Source organism: Mus musculus, chromosome 5 (assembly GCF_000001635.26).
Source record: "Mus musculus strain C57BL/6J chromosome 5, GRCm38.p6 C57BL/6J".
NCBI classification, from domain to species: Eukaryota; Metazoa; Chordata; class Mammalia; order Rodentia; family Muridae; genus Mus; species Mus musculus.
Window position 1 is genome coordinate 5,759,090 of NC_000071.6, and position 25,201 is coordinate 5,784,290.

Consider the following 25,201-nt stretch of genomic DNA (forward strand, 5'->3'; position numbering starts at 1 on the left):
TTACACACTCATGGGTACGTGTCAAGGAGGAATCGGAACTGCAATAATACTGGATTTAAAAGTACTTTTATTTTACAAAGTAAATATTTAGTCAGTGAAACATGGACATCGTAGAGCAGAAACAAAGATTTCCTTCCACCAAATGGGACATAACCTGCTGAGAATTCTGTGTATGTCTCACAGGAGAGATAGGTGGCCTTTGTTCTACCATGACTGGGATTACGTAAGGCATTTTGCATTTTGCCATGCAATTACTACCTGATATCCTGGAATCTCAAGGTGGTACCTTAGTATAGGTGGTGTGGTTTGATGGGAAACACGGAGCTATGAGAGCAGGAAATATAAACACTCATTTTTCTCTGCTAAACGACTGTGTATCAGGGATTTTGCTGACAGGGTTTTAGAGATATGAAAGTGTTTGGTATAGGTGAAGTCAAGAGATAGGCTGCAAAGAAGAAAGTGGAAAGAAGATATTAGTTCCCTTGGGGCTGGGGAATAGATTGGTTTGTAAGGTGCTTGTCCAGCAAGCATGAGGATTTAAATTCAATTCCTAGAATGTCGAGTGTCATGTCCAGCTAAGTGTGGTTGTAATCCAAACAGGTGGATGCATGGGGTGCATTGGCCAGCTAGCATGGTCTGCTTTGAAGGTTCTAGGCCAGTGAAGAGGCGGTCGCTCCCCACTCCCCCGGTAGTGCACAGTGTCTGGAGGATGATAGTTGAGCTTGGACTGTGTCTGGCTGATGATAGTTGAGCTTGTCCTCTGGGACCTTCACATGTACATGTGTACCCCATGGCACACACTCACATACACAAGGCAAGGGCAGTGCTTGGACAGGGCTGAGAAGGGACTGAGTGTGATGATCCACTGAGTTTGTAGCTAATCCCCATGAAACAGCTATTTTTATCTGAGTTGCCTTTAATCCCCAACCTCTTGGTGGGTATTTGTTTTTTTTTTTTCACTTCAAATAACTCTTCAGAAAAAAGTCTCATCCCTGATACCATACTCTCTCCAGGGATTGCTGGTCTGGGGCAATGTCACCTTTAACTCCTAACAAATTGCTTTTTAAAACTTTTTAAATTCACATATGACATCCCAACCATAGTTTCTGCTCCTTCCTCTATTACCAGTCCTCCCCCCAAGCCCCCTTTCCTCCCCATATCACCCCACCTCCATTTCCCTTCAGGAAAGGGCAGGTCTCCCAGCCACACCAACCAAACTTGGCAAAATCAAGTTGCAATGAGAATAGGCACCTTCCCTCATGCCAAGGCTGGGACTAGGTAACTCAGCAGGAGGAAATGGGTCCCAAAGCAGGCAAAAGAGTTGGAGACACCCCCCCTCCCATTGTTAGGAATCTCCCAAGAAGACCAAACTACACAACTATAACATATATACAGAGGGCCTAGGTCAGATCTATGCAGGCTCCTTGGTTCAGTCTCTGTGCACCTGTGTGAGGCCAGGTTAGTTGGTTCTGAGGGTTTCTTGTGGTGCCCTTGAATCCTTTGGCTCCTATGTATCTTTCTTTCTCCTCTTCCACAGGATTCCCTGAGCTCTGCCTGATGATTAGGTGTGGATCTTTGCATCTGTTTCTATCAGTTGTTGGATGAAGTCTCTCTGATGATGATTATGATCTGTTCCTGTCTACGAGTATAGCAGACTACCATTAGGAATTATTTCATTGGCTCCCCCACCCCAGTCATGTTTGGTACTATATTCTAGGACTCTAGGCTCTCCAGCCTCTGGTGGCAGGCCATCCAGGCAGTGTCAGAGCTGGGTGGGTTCCCTCTAGCGGCATGGGTCTCAAGTTGAATCAGTCATTTGCTAGCCATTCCAACAATTTCTGCACCACCCTTACCCCTGTACATCTTGCAGGAAGAACAAATTGCAAATAGAAGTTTTTGTGGCTATTTGGTGTCCCTATCCCTCCACTGGAAGTCTTGCCTGGTTACAGGAGATGACCATTACTAGGAGTCTTAGCTAGGAACTCTCATAGGTTCCTGGGAGTTTCCATTACACTAGGCTTCTACCTCATCCCCTGAATGCACCCCAATTCTGGTTGTATCTCCCAGTATTCTCTCCCTCTCTCCTACCGACACCTGATGCCTCCTGTTCCCACCCCACCCACCCCAAGTCCACATGAGGGGTTACAGGTCTATTTAAATTGTTTATCTGATCTTGATTTAACTGTAAGTTGTATCAATCAACAAACATGTCCACTTCTTCTAGGTGTTCCGATTTTATGAAGTACAAGCTTTGAAATATGACCTAATGATTCTTTGGATCTCTTTGGTGTTTGTCAAGTTTCTCCCCTTCCTTTCTGTTTTCGTTCATTTGTGTATTTACCTTCAGTCTTTCAGTCAGTTTGGATAAGGGTTTGCCTATCTTGTTGATTTTTCTCAAGGAACCAACTCACTGTTTCCCTGATTCTTTGTATTGTTCTCTTTGTTTTTATTTTATTGATTTCAGCCCCAAGTTGATTATTTTCTGCCGTCTATTCCTCTTGGATACAATTGCTTCTTTTTGTTTTGGAGCTTCCAAGTGTGCTGTTAAGTTGTTACTATGAGATCTCTCTAATTTATTTATGAAGGCACTTAGTGCTATGAACTTTCATCTTAGCATCGCTTTCATTGTGTCTATAAGTTTGGGTATGTTGTGTAATCATTTTTACTGAATTCTAGGAAGCTTTTAATTTCTTCCTTTCTTTTTGCCTTGACCCAGTAGTGATTCGGTAGGGAGCAGTTCAATCTCTGTGAGTTTTTGTTGTTTCTGTTGTTGAAATCCAGTTTAGACTCTTGATAGTCTGATAGGATACCAAAGCATATTTCAATTTTCTTGTATCTGTTGAGACTTGCTTTGTGGTTGAATATGTGGCCCATTTTGAACAATGTTCTGTGAGGTGCTGAGAGGAAGATATATTCTTTTGTATTTGGGTGAAATGTTCCACAGGTAACTGTTGCCTTCATTTGAGTCATAACGTTCATTAGCTCCATTATTTCTTTGTTTAGTTTTTGTCTGCATGATGTGTCCATTGGTGAGAGTGGGGTTTTAATGTGTGTGGCTTCTAGAGCATTTTGAGCATTAGTACTGTGTCTTTGTGGCATAGATGTTCAGGGTTGGGATGCCATCTTGGATGTTTTCCCTTGATAGCATGAAGTATCCCTCCTCATCTCTTTGTGTTACTTTTGGTTGAAGTTTATTTTGTTAAATATTCAAATGGCTACACTAGTTGGTTAAAACTTGGCTTTATTCCATATTAGAATGGCTGCTCCAGCTTGTTTCTTAGGAACATTTGCTTGGAAAAAAATTTTCCAGACTTTTACTCTGAGGTAGTATCTTGTCTTTGTTACTGAGGTGCTTTTCCTGTATGCAGCAAAATGCTGGGTCCTATTTACATATCCAGTCTGTTAGTCTATGCCTTTTTATTGGGGAATTGAGCCCATTGATGTTAAGAGATATTAAGGAAAAGTAATTGTTGCTTCCTGTTATTTTTGTTGTTAAAGGTGGGATGTGTTTGTGTGGCTATCTTCTTTTGGGTTTGCTGAAATAAATTACTTTCTTGCTTTTTCTAGGGTGTAGTTTCCCTCTCTGTGTTGGAGTTTTCCATCTATTATCCCTTATAGGGCTGGATTTGTGGAAAGATATTGAGTAAATTTTGTTTTGTCATGGAATATCTTGGTTTCTCCATCTATGTAAATTGAGAGTTTTGCTGGGTATAGTAGCCTGAGCTGGCATTTGTGTTCTCTTAGGGTCTGTATAACATCTGCCCAGGCTCAGACCGGAAGGACTCCTGTATGTTTTCTTTCAGGAATTTTCTAGACTTAATATTTTCTTTAACTGATGTTTGAACTTCTGTTATATCTTTCACACTTGAGATTCTGTCTTCCATCTCTTGTGTTCTGGTGGTAGTTGTGTCTATAGCTCCAGATGCTTATCTTTATTTCTCCATCTCCAGGTTTCTTTGTTTGTCATTTCTTTAATTGCTCCTTTTTTTTTTCCTGCATTTTCAAGTCTTGAGCAGTTTTATTCATTTCTTTTGCCTGTTTCTTTTTTTTTTATTTCTTTAAAGGATTATTCATTTCCTGCCATTGTTTGTTTGTGATATTTTGTGTTTCTTTAAGGGATTTACTAGTTCTCTTTAATTGTTCGCCTGTGTTTTCTTGGATTTCTTTAAGGGATTTACTCATCTCCACTTCAAGGACCTGTATCATTTTCGTAAAATGGTTTTAAAGTCATTTTCTTGTGTTTCAGCATGTTAGAATATCCAGGAGTTGCTATTTTAGGATGGCTGGGCCCTGGTGGTGCCATATTGCCATGACTGTTGTTGATTGTGCTCTTATGCTGGTTTCCTAGATATCTAGGTTTGAGGTCATAATAGGTTTAGGTGCTAATTTTGAGCTTATATTGGTTGTTTGAGTTTATATCAGTTTCTGTTTCCTCTCTGGTCTTCTGACCTGAATAGCCTGTGGTTCTGGTGACAGATGAGTCCTCAGGTGTAGTATAGTGTCTCCCATGGGTTTTGGCATCCCGAATAACGTCTGGAGTTTTGGGTGCTAGTGTGGCCTCTGGGGTTCCCACTCTTGGCATGGCCTCTGGTAGAGCAAGGGGCTTCTGGGGTTTCAGGCACTAGAGTGGCCTTTGGTAGGTCAGGTGGCTTGGAGAAAGCTAGATGGGATCTGAGGAAGCTTTGGATGTATTCCAGCAGGGTCTTACCTGGGGCTCTGTGTACACCATGGCCTCTGATAGAACAGCAGGCTTCTGATGAAGTTGTGAGCTGGATCAGGAAACTGCTTTTTACAAAGCACTCTGAACGCCTTACATTTCTGTCAGCAATGCCTTCTGGGAACCTTACTTAAACAGAGTCACCAACCATCAGACTTGCTCATCACTTCCTATCACTTGCTTGTGTGCTTTTGCTATTTGTGACCCTGCTGTCAATTATGGTGATTCCTGATGTTAAAAAGTAATAATTTTTCCAATGTATGTGTAACAAATATTTTCTCAAACTTTTCATTTCTTTTACTCATTTTTAGGACATTTTCCCATTTACTAATTCGTTTTTATAAACTTGAGGCCAACTTTAAAAAATGTTATAAATCTCTTTGTTGGTTTAAATCCTTTTGGGTTTAAGCTATTTTGTGTTTCACTGTTCACGTGTAATGACACATTGAATTGAATACAATGGAGTAATAGGATACTTTAATATATGACATAGAAAGTCCCATTTTATTCTCTCTTTTTAATTAACTAAAATTGTGGGTTTTTTAAAAATCAAACTATTCATGCACACATTTTAATGTTCATACAGTTTTAAGACTTTTTCTCCAGTCAAAAACTAACATTCCTTGTCATTACTGCCTCATATCTCTGCTCCATAGGCAAAAATAACTGGTACATACCTACATTAAACTGAATTTTATACTGGTCTCTCACTGCATTAGATGTGGCTTGAGCTTTATTTACTTATTTTGTTTATAGTCTCACTAGTGTGTACTCTACCTAGTCCCTATCCCCTCAAAGTGGCTGACAAATTCGCTCATTTTATTATTGCAACTCCAGAACCCTATTCAGAGATGAGGTATTTTGCACAGTGAGATTATTTTCCCTTCATATATACTTTTATTTATTTATTGTTGTTTTTTTAATTTATTAAATTATTATATTTATTTACATTCCAAAATGTGCTCCCCTTCCCAGTCCCCTCTCCCTGAATTCTTCATCCCATCCCTCTCCTCCTTGCCTCTGAGAGGGTGCTCCCTCACCTAGCCACCCACCTCCACCTCACCCCCATCAGCATCCCTCTTCTGTGGGGCATCAAGTTTCCACAGGATTAAGCACAACCTCTTCCACTGAGGCCATACAAGGCAGTCTTCTGTTACACATGTGCCCAGGGCCATGAACCAGCCCATTTATGCTCCTTGGTTTTGGCTTAGTCTCTGGGTGCTCTGAGGGGTCTGAGTCAGTTGACTTGTTGTTCTTCCTATGGGGTTGGAATCCCCTTCAGCTCTTTCTGTCTTTCCTCTAACTCTTCCATATTAGTTCCCGACCTCAGTCCAATGATTGGCTGTAAGTATCTGCATTTGTCTTAGACAGCTGCTGGTAGAGTCTCTCAGAGGACAGCCATTCCAGACTCCTGTGTGCATGCACAATGTGGTCTCAGTAATAGTGTCATGATTTTGTGTGCACTCATGATATGAATCCCAAGTTGGGCTGGTCACATAGTATGTACTCACTGATAAGTGGATATTAACCAAAAAGTTCAGAGTACCTATGATACAACTCACAGACTGTAGAAAGCTTAACAAGAAGGAAGGCCAAAGTGAATACCTGAAATATACTTAGAAGGGGAACAAAATAATCATGGGAGGCAGAGAGAGGGAGGAAACTGGGTAGGAGAGCATGGTTGTTTCTAGGTGGGTGAGCATCTCAGCAGTGACTACACTGCTGAAGAAAACACCTCCCATCGGTTAGGAGAGGAGGGGCTATTTTGGGTTTGGGTTTGTGGAGATTTTGTTTTTGCTGTTTTTAAGATGAGACATGATCTCACTAGGTAGCTCTGGAACTTACTATGTAGACCAGGTTGGCCATGAACCCACAGTAATTCCCCTATATCTGCCTCCAAGTGCTGGGGTTAAAGATGTGCACCCCCACAAACACCCTCAAATAAGAGTTCTTAAGAGCTCATATCAGGAGATCATATACCACTTTGGTTTGCTAATTGATCTCCACTAAAGGAAAAATAAATTCACTGGTATCTTTGCAAAAGAAGATAGTTTTTAAAACTATGAAACCAGGCAGCCAACATATTTAAACCACACCCTCTCATAAAGAATGAAAAAGAATAGCAATGTCTTCTTTGGTTATTTCACCTCAAAGCCCCAGTACCCAAGTCCTTTAGAAAAACAATGATGTGCTATAAAACTTCCAAGGCACTCTTCAAGAGACTACCATTTTAAACCAGCCATGCTGGTACATACCTGTAATGCCAGCCCTGTAGCCTCTAGAGAACACAGTGAGATCCTTTCTCAAAGGACAAAAGCTAAATAAAACACTACATTTTGAAAGGACAATGAAAGAATTTCTATTCAAGGTTTTGTAGAGCAGATGTTTTAAGAAAATCAAGAGATGGTTGGAAGTCTGAAATCAAGAACATCATCTGTGTATATGCCCAGGAGAGGTATTGCTGGATCTTCTGGTAGTACTATGTCCAATTTTCTGAGGAACCACCAGACTGATTTTCAGAGTGGTTGTACATGCTTGCAATCCCACCAGCAATGGAGGAATGTTCCTCTTTCTCCACATCCTTGCCAGCATCTGGGTATGAGAGCATGGTAGGGAGGAGAAAAGGAGAGTCAGGCTCAGGTATGGGGAGAGATAGGAGAGATGCTCAGAGAGCCAGGAGAATAAATGGAAATATGCAGCAGTGGGAGTTAGGGAAGAGAGAGAACCTCTAGAGAGTCTCAGGACCTGAGATGTGAGAGGCTCAGTGGGGATGATATTAGCCAAAATGCCCAGTGGGGAGATGGAACTGCAAGAGACCAACTTCAGTAGATAGACAGGACCTCCAGTTGAAGCAGAGGACCATCCACTTATCTTCAAAAATTTTAACCCAGAATTGTTCCTGTCTAAAGGAAATGCAGGGAAAAAAATGGAGCAGAGACTGAAAGAAAGGTCACCCAGTGACCAGCCCAACTTTTATTTTTTTTCAATGACTAATATATTTTTGGTTCTTGTTTGTTTATTCTCTGTTTTAATATAGTTATCTATTCACTCCCAACTTACTTGGTAATTTCTAAGCTTTTGTCCCAGATACCAAAAATATTTGACTGTCTTGAAGAATACAAATATTACCTGACACAGTTCATCCTGGACTTGTTTCCCAGGTCATAGCTACTTCCCTCTGCTCTCCCTTCACTATCATTTTGAGATTCTTTTTAATTTTTTACTTAGAATGATTTACCTTTATGTATAAATTTATACACACACAAACACACACACAAACACACACACACACACACACACACACACACACCCACATATTATACCAATATACATATACCATCTGGTATGCATATCTGGTGTCCTCAAAGTCCAGAAGAGGAAGTCAGGCTAGTGGAACTGTAGTTACTGAGCCACCTTGTGTGTGCTAGCAACTGAACCTGGTTCCTCTGAAGGATAATAAGTACTCTTAACTGTTGAGCCATCTCTTTAGCTCCTTCTTCATATTTTTACTAAATAAGCCCTTTTTATTGGATTCCAAAGTTTCTCCTTTCTTATTTAAATCATTTAAGTTAGGTTCCTGGAAAAGAGAGCTTGAGGAACAGGTGACTATCATGCATGGCATCCTTACTTCATCTTTACACTTGCTTGACAATTTGATTGTGTGTGTGTGTGTGTGTATATATATATTATATACCTATGATATATACATACATATATACATACATATATATTTCAAATATCATTTTCCTTTAGGATTTTGAAGGCATTGATCAATTGTTTTCTAGTTTGCATGCTGTTCTTTAAGGTCCAAAGTTATCCACATTCCTTCTGTTTAGTGTGCAACTTATTCTACCTCTGTAGAAACTAGTTGATCTTTGGGGAATCATAATATTCTGAAATTATAACCCCGTGTACTTGCTGGTGGGCCTTGCGGTCTGTTTTGTTAGTAGTTGTTGGCATACATAGGAGTTGATGTATATGTATAAATGTATGTTTATATGCCAGAATATTGAGCTCATATGTGTATATACACACACACATACATACATACATATATACATGCATACATACATATAAACATATACTGAGGTCAATATTCTGAAGCTTGAGACAGGTTTCTTCAGAGCGGTTGTACAAGCTTGCAATCCCACCAACAATGGAAGAGTGTTCCTCTTTCTCCACATCCTCGTCAGCATTTGCTGTCACCTGAATTTTTGATCTTAGTCATTCTGGCTGGTGTGAGGTGGAATCTCAGGGTTGTTTTGATTTGCATTTCCCTGATGATTAAGGATGTTGAACATTTTTTCAAGTGTTTCTCAGCCCTTCGGTATTCCTCAGTTGAGAATTCCTTGTATAGCTCTGTACCCCATTTTTAACGGGGTTATTTGAATTTCTGGAGTCCAGCTTCTTGACCTCTTTGTATATATTGAATATTAGTTCCCTATCAGATTTAGGATTAGTAAAAATCCTTTCCCAACCTCTTGGTGGCCTTTTTGTCTTATTGACAATATCTTTTGCCTTGCAGAAGCTTTGCAATTTTATGAGGTCCCATTTGTCAATTCTTGATCTTACAGCACAAGCCATTGCTGTTCTGTTTAGGAATTTTCCCCCTGTGCCCATATCTTCGAGGCTTTCCCCCACTCTCTCCTCTATAAATTTCAGTTTCTCTGGTTTTATGTGGAGTTCTTTGATCCACTTAGATTTAAGCTTTGTATAAGGAGATAAGAATGGATCAATTTGCATTCTTCTACATGATAGAATATAGAACCAGTTGTGCCAGTACCATTTGGTGAAAATGCTGTCTTTTTTCCACTGGACAGTTTTAACTCCCTTGTCAAAGATCAGTGACCATTGGTTCATTTCTAGGTCTTCAATTCTATTCCATTGATCTCCTTGTCTGTTGCTGTATCAGTACCATGCAGTTTTTATCACAATTGCTCTGTAGTACAGCTTGAGGTCAGGGATGGTGATTCCACCAGAGGTTCTTTTATTGTTGAGAAGAGTTTTTGCTATCCTAGGGTTTTTTTTTGGTTATTCCAGATGAATTTGCAAATTGCCCTTTCTAACTCAGTGAAGAATTAAGTTAGAATTTTGATGGGGATTGCATTGAATCTGTAGATTGCTTTCAGCAAGATAGCCATTTTTACTATATTGATCCTGCCAATCCATGAGCATGGGAGATCTTTCCATTTTCTAAGATCTTCTTCAATTTCTTTCTTCAGAGACTTGAAGTTCTCATCATACAGATCTTTCACTTCCTTAGTTAGAGTCACGCCAAGGTATTTTGTATTATTTGTGACTATTGTGAAGGGTGTTGTTTCCCTAATTTCTTTCTCAGCCTGTTTATTCTTTGTGTAGAGAAAGGCCATTGACTTGTTTGAGTTAATTTTATATCCAGCTACTTCACTGAAGCTGTTTAGGGGTTCTCTGGTGGAATTTTTAGGGTCTCTTAGATATACTATCATATCATCTGCAAATAGTGATATTTTGAATTCTTCCTTTCCAATTTGTAATCCCTTGATCTCCTTTTGCATTCAAATTGCTCTGGCTAGGAATTCAAGTATTGAATAGGTAGGGAGAAAGCAGGGAGCCTTGTCTAGTCCCTGATTTTAGTGGGATTGCTTCTAGCTTCTCCCCATTTAGTTTGACCTTGGCTACTGGTTTGCTCTCTATTGCTTTTATTATGTTTAGGTATTGGCCTTGAATTCCTGATCTTTCCAAGACTTTTATCATGTCGGATTTTGTTAAATGCTTTCTTAGCATCTAACACGATGATCATGTGTTTTTTTGTCTTTGAGTTTGTTTATATAGAGTGGATAACATTTCCATATATTAAACCATCCCTGCATCCCTGGAATGAAGCCCACTTGGTCATGATGGATGATCGTTTTGATGTGTTCTGGGATTAATTTTGCAAGAATTTTATTGAATATTTTTGCATCAATATTCACAAAGGAAATTGGTCTGAAGTTCTCTTTCTTTGTTGTATCTTTGTGTGGTTTAGGTACCAGAGTAATTGTGGCTTCATAGAATGAATTGGGCAGAGTACCTTCTGTTTCTATTTTGTGGAATAGTTTGAGGAGAGTTGGAATTAGGCCTTCTTTGCAGGTCTGATAGAACTCTGCACTAAACCCATCTGGTCCTGGGCTTTTTTTGGTTGGGAGACTATTGATGACTGCTTCTATTTCTTTAGGGGAAATGAGACTGTTTAAATCATTAATCTGATCCTGATTTAACTTTGGTACCTGTTATCTGTCTAGGAAGTTATCCACTTCATCCAGGTTTTCTAGTTTTGTTGAGTATAGCCTTTTGTAGTAGGATCTGATGATGTTTTGGATTTCTTCATGTTCTGTTGTTATGTGTCCTTTTTCATTTTTGATTTTGTTAGTTAGGATACTGTTCATGTTCCCTCTAGTTAGTCTGGCTAAGGGTTTAACTATCTTGATTTTCTCAAAGAACCAGCTCCTAGTTTGATTGATTCCTTGAATAGTTCTTTTTGTTTCCACTTGGTTGATTTCAGCCCTGAGTTTGATTATTTCCTGCTGTCTACTCCTCTTGTGTGAATTTGCTTCCTTTAGTTCTAGAGCTTCTAGGTGTGTTGTCAGGCTGCTAGTGTATGCTCTTTCTAGTTTCTTTGTGGAGGCACTCAGGGCAATGAGTTTTCCTCTTAGGACTGCCTTCATTGTGTCCCATAATTTTGGGTATGTTGTGGCTTCATTTTCATTAAACTCTAAAAAGTCTTTATTTTTTTTCTTTATTTCATCCTTGACCAAGGAATCATTGAGTAGAGTGTTGTTCAGTTTCCACATGAATGTTGGCTATCTATTATTTATGTTGTTATTGACGATCAGCCTTATTATATGATCAATTTTTTTGTGGTGCTGAGAAGAAGCACATTTTGTTTTAGGAAAATGTTCTGTTGATAGCTATTAAATCCATTTGTTTCATAATTTCAGTTAGTGTCTATGTGTCTCTGTTTAGTTTCTGTTTCCAGGATCTGTCCATTGGTGAGAGTGGGGTGTTGAAGTCTCCCACTATTATTGTGTGAGGTGCAATGTGTGCTTTGAGCTTTACTAAAGGTTCTTTAATGAATGTGGCTGCCTTTGCATTTAGAGCATAGATATTCAGAACTGAGAGTTCATCTTGGTAGATTTTACCTTTGATGAGTATGAAGTGCCCCTCTTTGTCTTTTTTGCTAACTTTGAGTTGGAAGTCAATTTTATTAGATATTAGAATGGCTACTCCAGCTTGTTTCTTTGGACCATTTGCTTGGAAAATTGTTTTCCAGCCTTTCACTCTGAGGTAGTGTCTGTCTTTTTCCCTGAGGTGGGTTTCCTGTAAGCAGCAAAATGTTGGGTCCTGTTTGTGTAGCCAGTCTATAAGTTTATGTCTTTTTTTTGGGGGGGGGAATTGAGCCCATTGATGCTAATAGAAATTAAAGAAAAGTAATTGTTGCTTCCTGTTATTTTTGTTGTTAAATTTGGGATTCTGTTCTTGCGGCTGTCTTCTTTTAGGTGTGTTGAATGATTACTTTCTTGCTTTTTCTAGGGTGTAGTTTCCATCCTTGTGTTGGTGTTTTCCCTTTATTATTCTTTGAAGGGCTGGATGCGTAGAAAGATTTTGTGTGAATTTGGTTTTGTCATGCAATACTTTGGTTTCTCCATCTGTGGTAATTGAGAGTTTTCCTGGGTATAGTAGCCTGGGCTGGCATCTGTGTTCTCTTAGGGTCTGTATATCATTTGTCCAGGATCTTCTGGCTTTCCTAGTCTCTGGTGAGAAGGCTGGTGTAATTCTAATAGGTCTGCCTTTATATGTTACTTGACCTTTTTCTCTTACTGCTTTTAACATTCTATCTTTATTTAGTGCATTTGTTGTTCTGATTATTATTATGTGTCAGGAGGAATTTCTTTTCAGGTCCAGTCTATTTGGAGTTCTGTAGGCTTCTTGTATGTTCATGGGCATCTCTTTCTTTAGGTTTGGGAAGTTTTTTTCTATAATTTTGTTGAAGATATTTGCTGGCCCTTTAAGACGAAAATCCTCTTTCTCATCTACTCCTATTATCCAGAGGTTTGGTCTTCTCATTGTGTCCTGGATTTCCTGGATGTTTTGAGTTAGGATCTTTTTCCTTTTTGTATTTTCTTTGATTGTTGTGCCAATGTTCTCTATGGAATCTTCTGTACCTGAGACTCTCTCTTTCATCTCTTGTATTCTGTTGCTGATGCTTGCATCTATGGTTCCTGATTTCTTTCCTAGGGTTTCTATCTCTAGAGTTGTCTCACTTTGGGTTTTCTTTATTGTTTCTATTTCCCTTTTTAGGTCTTGGATGGTTTTGTTCAGTTCCCTCACTTGTTTAGTTGTGTTTTCCTGTAATTCTTTAAGGGATTTTTTGTGTTTCCTCTTTAAGGACTTCTACCTGTTTAGCAGTGTTCTCCTGGATTTCTTTAAGTGAGTTATTAATGCCCTTCTTAAAGTCTTCTACCAACATCATGAGATATGATTTTAAATCAGAATCTTGCTTTTCAGGTTTGTTGGGGGTATCCTGGACTGGCTGAGTTGGGAGTGTTGGGTTCTGATGATGGTGAGCGGTCTTGGTTTTTGTTAGTAACATTCTTACGTTTGCCTTTTGCCATCTGGTAATCTCTGGCTTTAGTTGTTATAGTTGTCTTTGGCTGGAGCTTGTTCCTCCTGTGATTCTGTGAGCCTCTCTCAGCAGTCCTGGGAGTCCAGCTCTCTTCAGAGTCTCAGTGGTCAGAGTACTCTCTGTGCAGGGAAGTTGCACAGCGGTCTGGCATCCAGACCTGCCTCCTGGCTGAAGATGAAGGCCTGAAACAGGGCCTGTCCCAGAAGATGTGTTGCCTCTGCAGTCTGCACGATCACCTGCACAAAGTGGTCTCTGAGGGACCCACGATACAAGATGGCTCCTTCACCTGCTCAGGCAGTCAGAGCCTTCCCAGGTGGCCACCTCTCTTCTGGCAGGGAAAGTGCCCAGATGTCTGGAACCCAAAACGGGGTCTGTCCCAGAAGCTGTGTAGCTTCTGCAGTCAGCTTGCTCACCCTCAGCAGTTTGTGAGCTGACCTGAGCTGACTGGTCTCTGAGGGACCTGGGACACAAGATGGCTCCTTCACCTGCTCTGGATGTCAGAGCCCTCCAAGGTGGCCACTTCTCCTCTGACGGGGAAGGTACCTGGATGTCTGGAGCCCAAAATGGGGACTGCCCCAGAAGCTGTGTTGCTTCTGCAGTCCGCACTCCCATCTGCTGATAACCTTCTGTCTTGCCTTTGCTTCTCTGGTACAAATTTCGCTTTGACAGACTGCATACTTTTGTTTTCACCTTGTCAATCATCTTCCCATCATCATATTTTGGTCCCTCTTTTCATGGCCACACAAAGAGTCAGGTGTTCTGCTGTTCATTTTATTTTGTGACTTCACCATCTTTAAAACCTTGGAACTCTTTGATGGCTGAACTGGTCAGGACATAAGAAAGAGGAAAGAATCACACTGGGAAGTCTATACATGTTCATTTAAATCCTGATGGCCAAATGCAGCAATATTCTGTTTCACCAAAACCTAATACAGGTTAAGAAAAGTTGTTTCACTTTGTGCACTGCAGGTACTTACTGAAAGAGGATGCTAATGATCATAAAACGGTGTCTTAGGGTTTTACACCATGATTAAAGCAACTCTTTCAAAGGAAAACATTTAATTGGGGCTGGCTTTCACTTTCAGGAGTGGCTTTCACTTTTAGTCTGTTATCATCATGATGGGAAACATGGCGGAGTGCAGGCAGACATAGTTTTGGAGGAGCTGAGGGGTTTCTGCATCTTGATGTGCAGGCAGTAGAAGGAGACTATTACTGGGCATAGCTTAAGTATGGAAGACCTCAAAGCCTGCCTCTCTGGTGCCCCATTTCCTCTGTCAAGGCCATACCTACTCCAACAAGATCACACCTCCTAATAGTGCCATTTCCTGTAGGCCTAGCATGTAAGCACATTGTCTCTGGGGCCATACCTACTTAAACCACCATAAGTAGTCTTTGCCACTGCTGACCCTGATGGCTGTATAAAATCCATTTCACATTCTTCCTGTCCATAGAACATATTACCCTGTTTTATCCCTAAGGCAGTCCATCAACTTTGCTGTATCTAGTTTCATTTTTGAAATATTTATGTGCGATGCAGTATTCTCTAGAAGGGATAGAAGTATGTGTTGTGGACCACTGACATGAAGCAGGAGGAAAAATATTCTGCTCTTTGGTGAAGGTATAGGAACACACAAAGAAAATTTATGTTTGGGAGAGACACCAGTAGGAGATATGTAGCAGTCACAAGCTCCATGGATTCAGATTGACTGCAAGGTCAGCATCAAGGGGCTTTTCTAAAGCAGAAGTTGAAGACAGTTCTTTGTTGGGCCTGAATCTTCACATGGAAAGGAATTCTTTTGATAATTGTTCCTCCTGACTCTTGGGTTCTCCTTCTCCAAGGTCTTTCTTCTTTGTTTCCCTTCATGTTCACAACAGAAGTAGACTGTAGAGGATGGATCCTCCTTAGCAATGTATATTGCTTTTATCATCCCTTCCTTCCCAAAGGTTGTATTGGAACTCGTCAAAGCCAAGTTCAAAAGTACTGGTCTTATTCATTTATTTATTTATTTATTTATTTATTTATTTATTTATTTATTTATTTTCATCTGTCAGTTCTACAACACTTTGATATTTTCACATGATTTGCTTTCAGTAAGTTATATTCTATATTCTGGTTATCATCTTTAGTCCTCAAGGTGATACTTTAGAAGATTTAGAATCTGTGTTCATCTGACGAATTAATCTATCTGGCAGCCACCGCGCTCTATCTTCATCTTGTGAAAAAACACAAACTGAGCCCCTACCCCAAATTAGAACTGGATCTGGACCCTTCCATTTGTTAGTCAGGGGTTCCTTCTATTTTACCAATGTATTAAGTGACCAATTGCTCTTTAATAGCTTTTTCCACTAGCTGTAAGGCCAGCAATCCTTCTGAGGTTAGGGATCTAGGGGGAGTGGGGGATGTGCTCTGAATTAACTTTGCTAGGTAATTTAGAATATAGGAATCTCTAACATTGGACTGAATATTAGACCAGTATAAGATTGAGTTAGAATGACTGGTCACACTGAAGAAAAGAGAAAAATCATTATGACTCTATTAATCATTTAAATGACTAATTTTACTCAGTCTGAATATACAGCCTCTGATGTACTATTGCCATAAAGTTAAAAGGTTAGAAGCTAGTCTAAACTGGAAAAATGACAAGTAAGGATGGATCTAAAACATGAATTTTAGTTTTTTAGTAAATTCAATCAGGACACTGAGTCAACTTACCTGCCAGCTCGTCACACGAATTAATGTTTCTGTAGCGTTCTGTGGAGAAAACCTGTTTTTCCCTTTCCCAATAAGGTAGCTGTTTTAGGATCAATCTATAAGCCAATAAGTAGATCCCTTTAAGATACTATAAAGCATTTATTAAACTTTTTGACATTAAAATATTAAATTTTGAAAATAAAGGTAAGACTTAAATAGTATGCATGGGAATGCACTAAATAGTATGCACGGGGATACAATTTCTCTCTTTTTTTGTCTTTTAAGAAGTTAAAGTTTTAAAATTTCACAATACCTAAACTTTTGAATTAATAACTAGTTGACAAAATATTTTAAATACTTGGCTGTAAAGGGGCAGTGACTAATTGCACTTTCAATCAATTTTCTTAAGGAGCGGTTGTAACTAGAAGGCTTGCAAAGTTATTAAGAGTCACATGTGCATAATTTATTTATTTATTATAATTATTGATTGTTCAGCATTTTAAAACAACATCTACAGCACACAACTAGATTATTTGTGCTGAAATAGGGGAAACTGTGTGTCTTAAGACTCCGCCCCACAGAAGCTAGTTGGGCCCACGTGGGCCAACGATTGGCTGGGAGGATGAGAAAAATGACTTTACAATAATGTTTTTTCTGGCCAAAGAATTGTTTTGGGCACAACCAATTTTTAATTACCAATTAATACCAATTATAAAAGCTTTCTTTATTTTTTGTAAAAACTTTTGTAGTAAACTAAAACCCTAAGTAAAAAAAGGATATTGTCTTTGAATCTCTTGGGTGACAGCAAGGATTTAAGGTAAACTTCAAGAAGCATTAGTTAATAAAATACTTTTTACTTAGGAAACAATATACACTGAAAGATTAAAACTCTTGGCTTCTTGTATAGAAGCAGAAACAATAAAAATTTTTCTTACATAATGTAAAGTTACATTAGCCATACCTAGAGGCAAAATTTTCTAGTAATTACCAGTTCACTAGAAGCAAAACTCTTTGAATTTAAGCATTATTTTAAACATCTGAATAGATCTGCAACACTGTTAAAAAGAAATTCTCTTGAACACAGGGAAAAAACTTTCTCAGGCACTGTTTGCAAAACAAAAGAAAGGCCACAAGCCGCTCTGGGGTTGCCCAGAGCCATGTATTGACTCAAACGTAAAATACTTTTTAATCTGAGCATCTTGGCCCTCTTGTAATAAGGACCAATTCTAGAGAAACAATATAACTGTCTACGCCTCTAAATTTTGATGCTCTTTCTTAAGATGCCTTACAGTTAAAACGTTCTTCACAACTTTAGTGTTGTGAAAAAATTGCCCGTACTGCAGTTTCCTGCCAGGCAGCAACTATAGCCAAACTATTTGTCTAATCTATTCACAAAGACAAACATAACTAGATAACTCTGTCACAGTTTCGTATGAAGTGAGCTGTATGAGCGCTCTCATAAGATGATTACTCTTGTAATTATCTTAATTACAGTATACAGGTGAATTAAAGATCTTAAATTTGAAATCAAACTGCAAGCTGCAGTCAATGGAACAATGGCAGTTTTAATCAAAATTTTTAAGTTTCTTGTGCAAGGTTAGGATAATACCTACAACCTTGGGAAAGCAAAACCCAAGTTTAAAACAATTTATTATCTTTAAAATCAATATTAGAAGCATTACTATCATATTACGAAGTTTGGATGTCAATTAATACCTATGAATACCTATTAAAGCAAACTTTAATGCTTTAATAAAGAGGCATTGCTTTAAATCTTATCTTAAATTTTACTATTTAGGATAGGAACCACATTAATTATTATCTAAACTAGAAATATCTTTAGAGACCCAGCCTCTTGGCCTGCTTTATGCCACGTGTTGCAAGGACTCTAAACTTGAGTTATTAAATTTAACACTAACCATCTGTAGCAATGTAACAATTATTAATCTTAACCAACAACTTATGAGCTGAATGTGAAGACATGCAGAGCACATTTTCAATAAAAAAGAACCAAATGAAGCAGTTATATTTAGACCAATCAGAGAATATTAATTTTTGTAGCTACAATCATAGAATAAAAAACACTTTACCATTGTCAAACACATTAATCATGAACCATTTATTAGCTTTTTTACTCCGAAACTAAGAGGCTGTGCACTCACCCTTATTTCCTAAAACGAACAGTTTTTCCAGCAGGGGCCCTCCTGCCATGTGTCTGATTCCTGGCTGAAACACGTGGCAGCTCTCGGCTTTGCAGATAAAGTTTTTTATACCATCTTTATTATCCAACATGAAACATAGAACATTCATTCATACAGACTGGACACGAACATACATGAATTGAACACGAGAACAGATTGGTGCACCAGACATTAGACAAGACACAAAAGGGAACAGAGTACTCCTGCTATAAGGCCCAGAGAGAAATTTCTCTCTGCTTTTTGGGACATTTTCTTCCCTCATGATGCAGTTTTTATTAACTGTGGGGCAATCTGCCTGTTCCTTTTAATAAACCCTTTCTTTTCTCACGCCTCATGTAGCTTCGGAGAGCCACGGTCTACCGCCTGTTACCCAGCTCCTCACTGCTGAACCTAAGTGAACCAGCGCTCGGGTTTAACGCTGTCTCAGCTTAGCCCATACCTTCTCCGGTATGAATTTCCTTTATCCTTTATTTTATGGAGCTCCGAACCAGCAGTGTCTCTTCCAAAAATCCTTTGCCGTTTCTCAGTCCCGAGTTGGTTCACCAATTGTTGTGTCCGGCCAGCAGACCACAACCTGGGTTCTAGCCTGGAAAGGCATTTTGGAAACCTGGAAGAGAAGAGGGGCTAGGTGGCGAGAGAAAGAAATGTAGCCAAGACAGTTATTCTGATCAAAGCTCAATTTTACTAGTTCCGACATCTCAGTTATAAAGGAAGGGGGAGGGAACCCGATTCCCACCAAATAATCTCGGGTCCAGTAGTAGGGTGAGCACGTGGTGGCACCAACAGCAAAGCGGCAGGTTCCAGCAGTGGGAGTGGTAGAATGAATGAGCAGGGTAACAGGCGGTAAGTAAGCAGGGTAAAAAGCTACTCTCTGAGCCAGCTCCCCGACTGAAGACTAGCCTTAGCTTTACAATTTGCAACTGAATAAGTACCTGGACTTCCCCAAAAGAAGCTTTGTGATGTTACTCTTCACTCTCTAAGATTTTTGTCTTTGAAGCAGGTCAATCTACACCTTCAGCTGGACTGCAGTGGGCTTACATCCCCCTGCCCCCAAGAGCACACAGGTGGCAACTGCTATCTTGATTCCCAGGGCATTCCAGCACATGGCTTTCAGTCTAAGTTAAAAATTAGGTTTACCAAGAAGGCCAGAAAAGTAGATATTTCTATATTAATAAAGATTGGTTTTTATTTTGATAGACAGGCTTAGTCCCTTAGCTGGCCTCTGGTTTTTCACCTTTGCTGTTACTGCAAGGTGTCCTTAGCTCCTTAGGCTGTGGAAAATACAGGGATGAGGAGGAACGACTTCCAGCTCCTATTTTAGCCACAAATCGTGGTGTTACTAATGACATAATTCTTGCTTAGGCCTTGCTAAATCTGAGGTTGATAATTCTCCTTTAGGAGCTGCACAGTACTCAGAACTGTGCATACTGGTTTGTGATCGTACAAATTCAGTATGGGTATCGCTTGGTGCAGAGAGCTACTGCAGGGGAAAGTCCAGCTTGACCATTTCTGAGTTTCCTGTGAGATAAACCCGGTTTGAAGGAGGTTGGTATCAAATTTTGGCTAAAAACCAAAAATATCTACGGCTCTGCCTCTCCTCCCCAGAAGATACCGAGAGCCACAGGTGTGGGTCGTGACAGCACCCACAGGAGGAATCGGGTCAATGTCCACCCAAGCCAAGGTTAAAAGCCCACTCATCTACGGATGAGAAAATCTTTTGATTACCTCAGTTAAGCGTTGCCTTATTAAACTTAATTAATGGGGGTGGGGGAGAGGTCAGAGACCGTACTGTCTTCACTGCCTCCCACCCCAAAATAAAAAAAGCCAATTGGCCTTGTACTACGGAGCCAGTCATATCCCTTCTCCCTGTTTCCCACCTATCATCCAAAAATGCGGAGGAATATCAACTTAGTGTTATCCTTAATATAGTGTATTTCAAATTTGTTCAGTCAAACTTAGCCAGAGTTCCAACGCCCTACTTAAAATTCAACTAGAAAGTTACCTACTCAGTACTAATTAGCATCATAAAGTCAGAGCCTACAGCCCCAGGCTTTTCAGTTAGTTGTTTACTAGGATAAGAAAGGACAGTCTTAGCTGGATACAGTTTACCATAAGAAAAGTTAAGGAATCCCACGGAAGCAGGTTTTTTTCCTTAGCCCTAGAATTCCGGCAGAACTATTGAACATAGACAAATTTTTTTCCCCTCAGCCAGCTTTTTCTTTTTTTAAATTTTGTTAATAAAAGGGAGGAAATGTAGTCTCCCCTCCCCCAGCCTGAAACCTGCTTGCTCAGGGGTGGAGCTTCCTGCTCATTCGTTCTGCCACGCCCACTGCTGGAACCTGCTGCTTTGCTGTTGGTGCCACCATGTGCTCACCCTACTACTGGACCCGAGATTATTCGGCGGGAATCGGGTTCCCTCCCCCTTCCTTTATAACTGAGATGTCGGAACTAGTAAAATTGAGCTTTGATCAGAATAACTGTCTTGGCTACATTTCTTTCTCTCGCCACCTAGCCCCTCTTCTCTTCCAGGTTTCCAAAATGCCTTTCCAGGCTAGAACCCAGGTTGTGGTCTGCTGGCCAGACACAACAATCATCCACATGGTTGTTTCCCCCTTAAGCAGAATTCTTCAGGTTTCCTTGTTTATCTCTTCACTCCCATACTCCTCACCTTAAGTGGCTTAGTTGGAGGATGAAACCCGTATATTGATATCTTTCCATCTTTGGGAGGCAATGGTCAAACATAATTTAGTACATCTATAAGATAGACATGGTCTTATAAAAAAGTTAGCTCTTTGCTTTGCAATTCAGAGGAATTGCCAATACAACATGTTAAAGAGAAATCAAATTGGAACAACATTTAATGTGGTAAAAATAAAGTTTATTTTGGAATGATCATAATTGGCGAAAGAGAACTCAGGACAGAGCTGGCCTAGGTTCCAAATATAATGTAATGTAATATAATATAATATAATATAATATAATATAATATAATATAATAATATAGACAGGTGTGGATTTGTCATCGAGGCCAAAGTAGGGCTCCATGCTTGGGAATTACTAAAAGGACAGAAGGGTACAAAGGGCAGTCTGGCCACCTGACTTCATAGGGTGCTTGCTGCAGAGAGGCCAGAATGACCAGGCACAGAAGCAGGAAGAAGAACAGAAAGAAACGGTGGGGATCCTTTAGAAACTGAGTTAGTTGGATTCTTACTAGAACTTAGTAGGAAAGGCTAACAAGATGGGTACAATGACAAATCCTAGTTGAGAGAAGGGCTTTGATCAGCCTGGCAAAAGTTTGGCTAAGGGAAAGAATGTTTGTCAATTATTAAATGTAAGTTAAATGATTAAGTATGAAGATATACACATCCTGCACTGAGGATTAGATACATGCACGTTCTTTGTAGAGAAATGGTAGGACCCTTACACTGCCCCAGAGGTCACTGATAATCTTGATGAACATTAGTCATGGTTCTCAAGGGTAACAGAAGTTTTAGAAATTATCTCTTTTTATATATAGAAATGGGATTTATTAGAATGACTTCCAGGCTGTGATCCAGCTAATCCAAAATGACTATCCATGAATGAAAAAATCTAAGAATTAAGTAGTTACTCAGTCTTAGAGGTTGGATGTCTGAGCTGGTCTTCAGCATATTCTGGAGTTCCAAAGAATTATGCTCTAAAGCGAGAGAAGGAAGGGACTTGCTAGCAAGGTGAAACAGGCAAACAGGCAAAGAGCAAAAGCTTCCTTAGTCCATGTCCTTGGGCTTCCAGTAGGCAAGACCCAGACTAAAGGGGAGTCTTCTCACTTTAAGATTGGGATCACGAGAGGATCATCCTTCTTGAAATTAACCAAAAAAAAAAAAAAAAAAAAAAAAAAACAACCAAAAAACCCTCACAGGTATGGCCTCCAATTTTTGTATTTTAGTTAATTCCAGATTAGTTAAGTTGACAACCAAGAATAGCTATCACCACTAGTAAAGATAGTTAGGAAGAAGTTTGCTTGCAGTGGTACTGTGACTGAACATCCAGAATACAAAGAAGCAATTCAGCTTTAGGACAACCAGCATAAGAACACACAGCAGTCCTCGTACAGGATGATCAGTTGGAGTACATGAGTTTTAAGCACCTGTGATGCTTCTCGTGTAACCAATACATTTTCTTTTTTTTTTTTTTTTTTTTTTTTTTTTTTGGTGCCAATTTAAATAGTTTTATTATTCCATGTTACTTGTTTTGGGTCCCTGTGGAACAAAGCTACACCTTCTTCTTGGACTGACTTAATCCACCTCTTCAATGGTGGGGCCTGAAGAAGCACCACCAGATGGGGGAGCTCCTCCACCTGGGAAGCCACCAGGCATTCCCCCAGGCATGCCACCTGCACTCTGGTACAGCTTGGTAATGATAGGGTTGCAGACTTTCTCCAGTTCTTTCTGCTGATGCTCAAATTCTTCCTTCTCTGCAGTCTGGTTCTTATCCAGCCAGCTGATGATTTCATTGCACTTGTCAAGAATCTTCTGTTTGTCCTCATCATTGATCTTGCCTTGAAGTTTCTCATCTTCCACAGTTGCTTTCATGTTGAAGGCATAGGACTCCAGTGAGTTCTTGGAGGAAACCTTATCTCTCTGCTTCTCATCCTCAGCCTTGTACTTCTCAGCTTCTTGGACCATGCGCTCAATATCTTCCTTACTCAAGCGGCCCTTGTCATTGGTGATGGTGATCTTGTTCTCCTTTCCTGTGCTCTTATCTACAGCAGAAACATTGAGGATGCCATTGGCATCAATGTCAAAAGTAACCTCAATCTGAGGGACCCCACGGGGTGCTGGAGGGATGCCTGTGAGCTCGAACTTTCCAAGCAGGTTGTTGTCCTTGGTCATGGCCCTTTCACCTTCATACACCTGAATGAGTACACCAGGCTGGTTGTCAGAGTAGGTGGTGAAAGTCTGTGTCTGCTTGGTGGGGATGGTGGTATTGCGCTTGATGAGGACAGTCATGACTCTGCCAGCAGTTTCAATACCAAGGGAAAGAGGAGTGACATCCAAGAGCAGCAAATCCTGAACGTTCTCAGACTTGTCTCCAGATAGAATGGCTGCCTGGACAGCTGCACCATAGGCAACAGCTTCATCGGGGTTAATGCTCTTGTTCAGCTCTTTTCCATTGAAGAAGTCTTGCAGAAGTTTCTGAATCTTGGGGATTCTGGTAGAACCACCCACCAAGACAATATCATGGATCTGTGACTTGTCCAGCTTGGCATCTCGAAGGGCCTTCTCTACAGGGTCCAGTGTGCCACGGAACAGGTCAGCATTCAACTCCTCAAATCGAGCCCGGGTAATGGAGGTATAGAAGTCAATTCCCTCATAGAGAGAATCAATCTCAATACTGGCCTGGGTGCTGGAGGAGAGGGTGCGCTTGGCCCGCTCGCAGGCCGTGCGGAGACGGCGGACAGCTCTCTTGTTCTCACTGATGTCTTTCTTGTGCTTTCGCTTGAACTCAGCAATGAAATGATTGACCATTCGGTTGTCAAAATCTTCTCCACCTAAGTGGGTGTCTCCAGCTGTTGATTTGACCTCAAAAATTCCATCCTCAATAGTGAGGATTGACACATCAAAAGTGCCACCTCCCAAGTCAAAAATGAGCACATTCCTTTCAGCTCCGACCTTCTTATCTAAGCCATAAGCAATAGCAGCAGCAGTTGGTTCATTGATGATTCGAAGTACATTGAGGCCAGCAATAGTTCCAGCATCTTTTGTTGCCTGTCGCTGAGAGTCATTGAAGTAAGCGGGCACTGTGACCACAGCGTTGGTAACAGTCTTTCCGAGGTACGCTTCTGCAATTTCCTTCATCTTTGTCAGAACCATGGAGGACACTTCCTCTGGGTAGAAACTTTTTGTCTCCCCTTTGTATTCCACTTGGACCTTGGGCCTGCCTGCATCATTCACCACCATGAAGGGCCAGTGCTTCATATCAGACTGAACAACAGCATCATCAAACCTACGCCCGATCAGACGTTTGGCATCAAAAACTGTGTTGGTGGGGTTCATTGCAACCTGATTCTTGGCCGCATCCCCAATTAATCTCTCTGTGTCCGTGAAAGCAACATAGCTTGGTGTGGTGCGGTTACCCTGGTCATTGGCAATAATTTCCACCTTTCCATGCTGGAAGACACCCACACAGGAGTAGGTGGTGCCGAGATCAATGCCAACTGCAGGTCCCTTAGACATGGTTGCTTGCGTGTAGGCCCAGCTGCGCTGACGACGAGACCACACGAATGCCCGGCAGCTGCCTCTGCGTTCAATGAGACCAATACATTTTCTTTTGTGTCTTGGTACAAGTTAGAAAAACTTCAAAACTTATGCACAGTAACCATTTTGGGTCTACTTTCAACTCAGTTTAATGTAACTTGGTGAGAAACCAAAAAGAGCCAAGATAATCCTTTAATTAAAAAATTACATTTATTTATCTATTCTGTCTGTCTGTCTGTCTGTCTCTCTGTACACACACACACACACACACACACACACACACACACACACATCTTACACGCGTTCTCGCGACCGGCCAGGAAGAACGCAACAAACCGGAATCTTCTGCGGCAAAAGCTTTATTGCTTACATCTTCAGGAGCAAGAGAGCAAGAGAGAGAATGGCGAAACCCCCTCCCTTTTAAGGAGAATTATCCTCCGCCTAGGACGTGTTACTCCTTGATTGGCTGCAGCCCATTGGCCGAGTTGTCGTCACGGGGAAGGCAGAGCACATGAAGTGGAGAACTACCCTTGGCACATGCGCAGATTATTTGTTTACCACTTAGAACACAGGATGTCAGCGCCATCTTGTAACGGCGAATGTGAGGGCGGCTCCCCACATATCCCCCATTTCCTTTTAATAAGAGCAATAGGCCACCCATTTTAATGAGAGTGGAGATAGAGGTCAAATCCCCAGTGTGCAGGTAAAGGAGCC

General features: G+C 40.5%; 1 pseudogene; it reads right to left on the reverse strand.

Moving 5' to 3' along the window:
- Nucleotides 22,440-24,544, reverse strand: Gm15459 (predicted gene 15459; annotated as a pseudogene).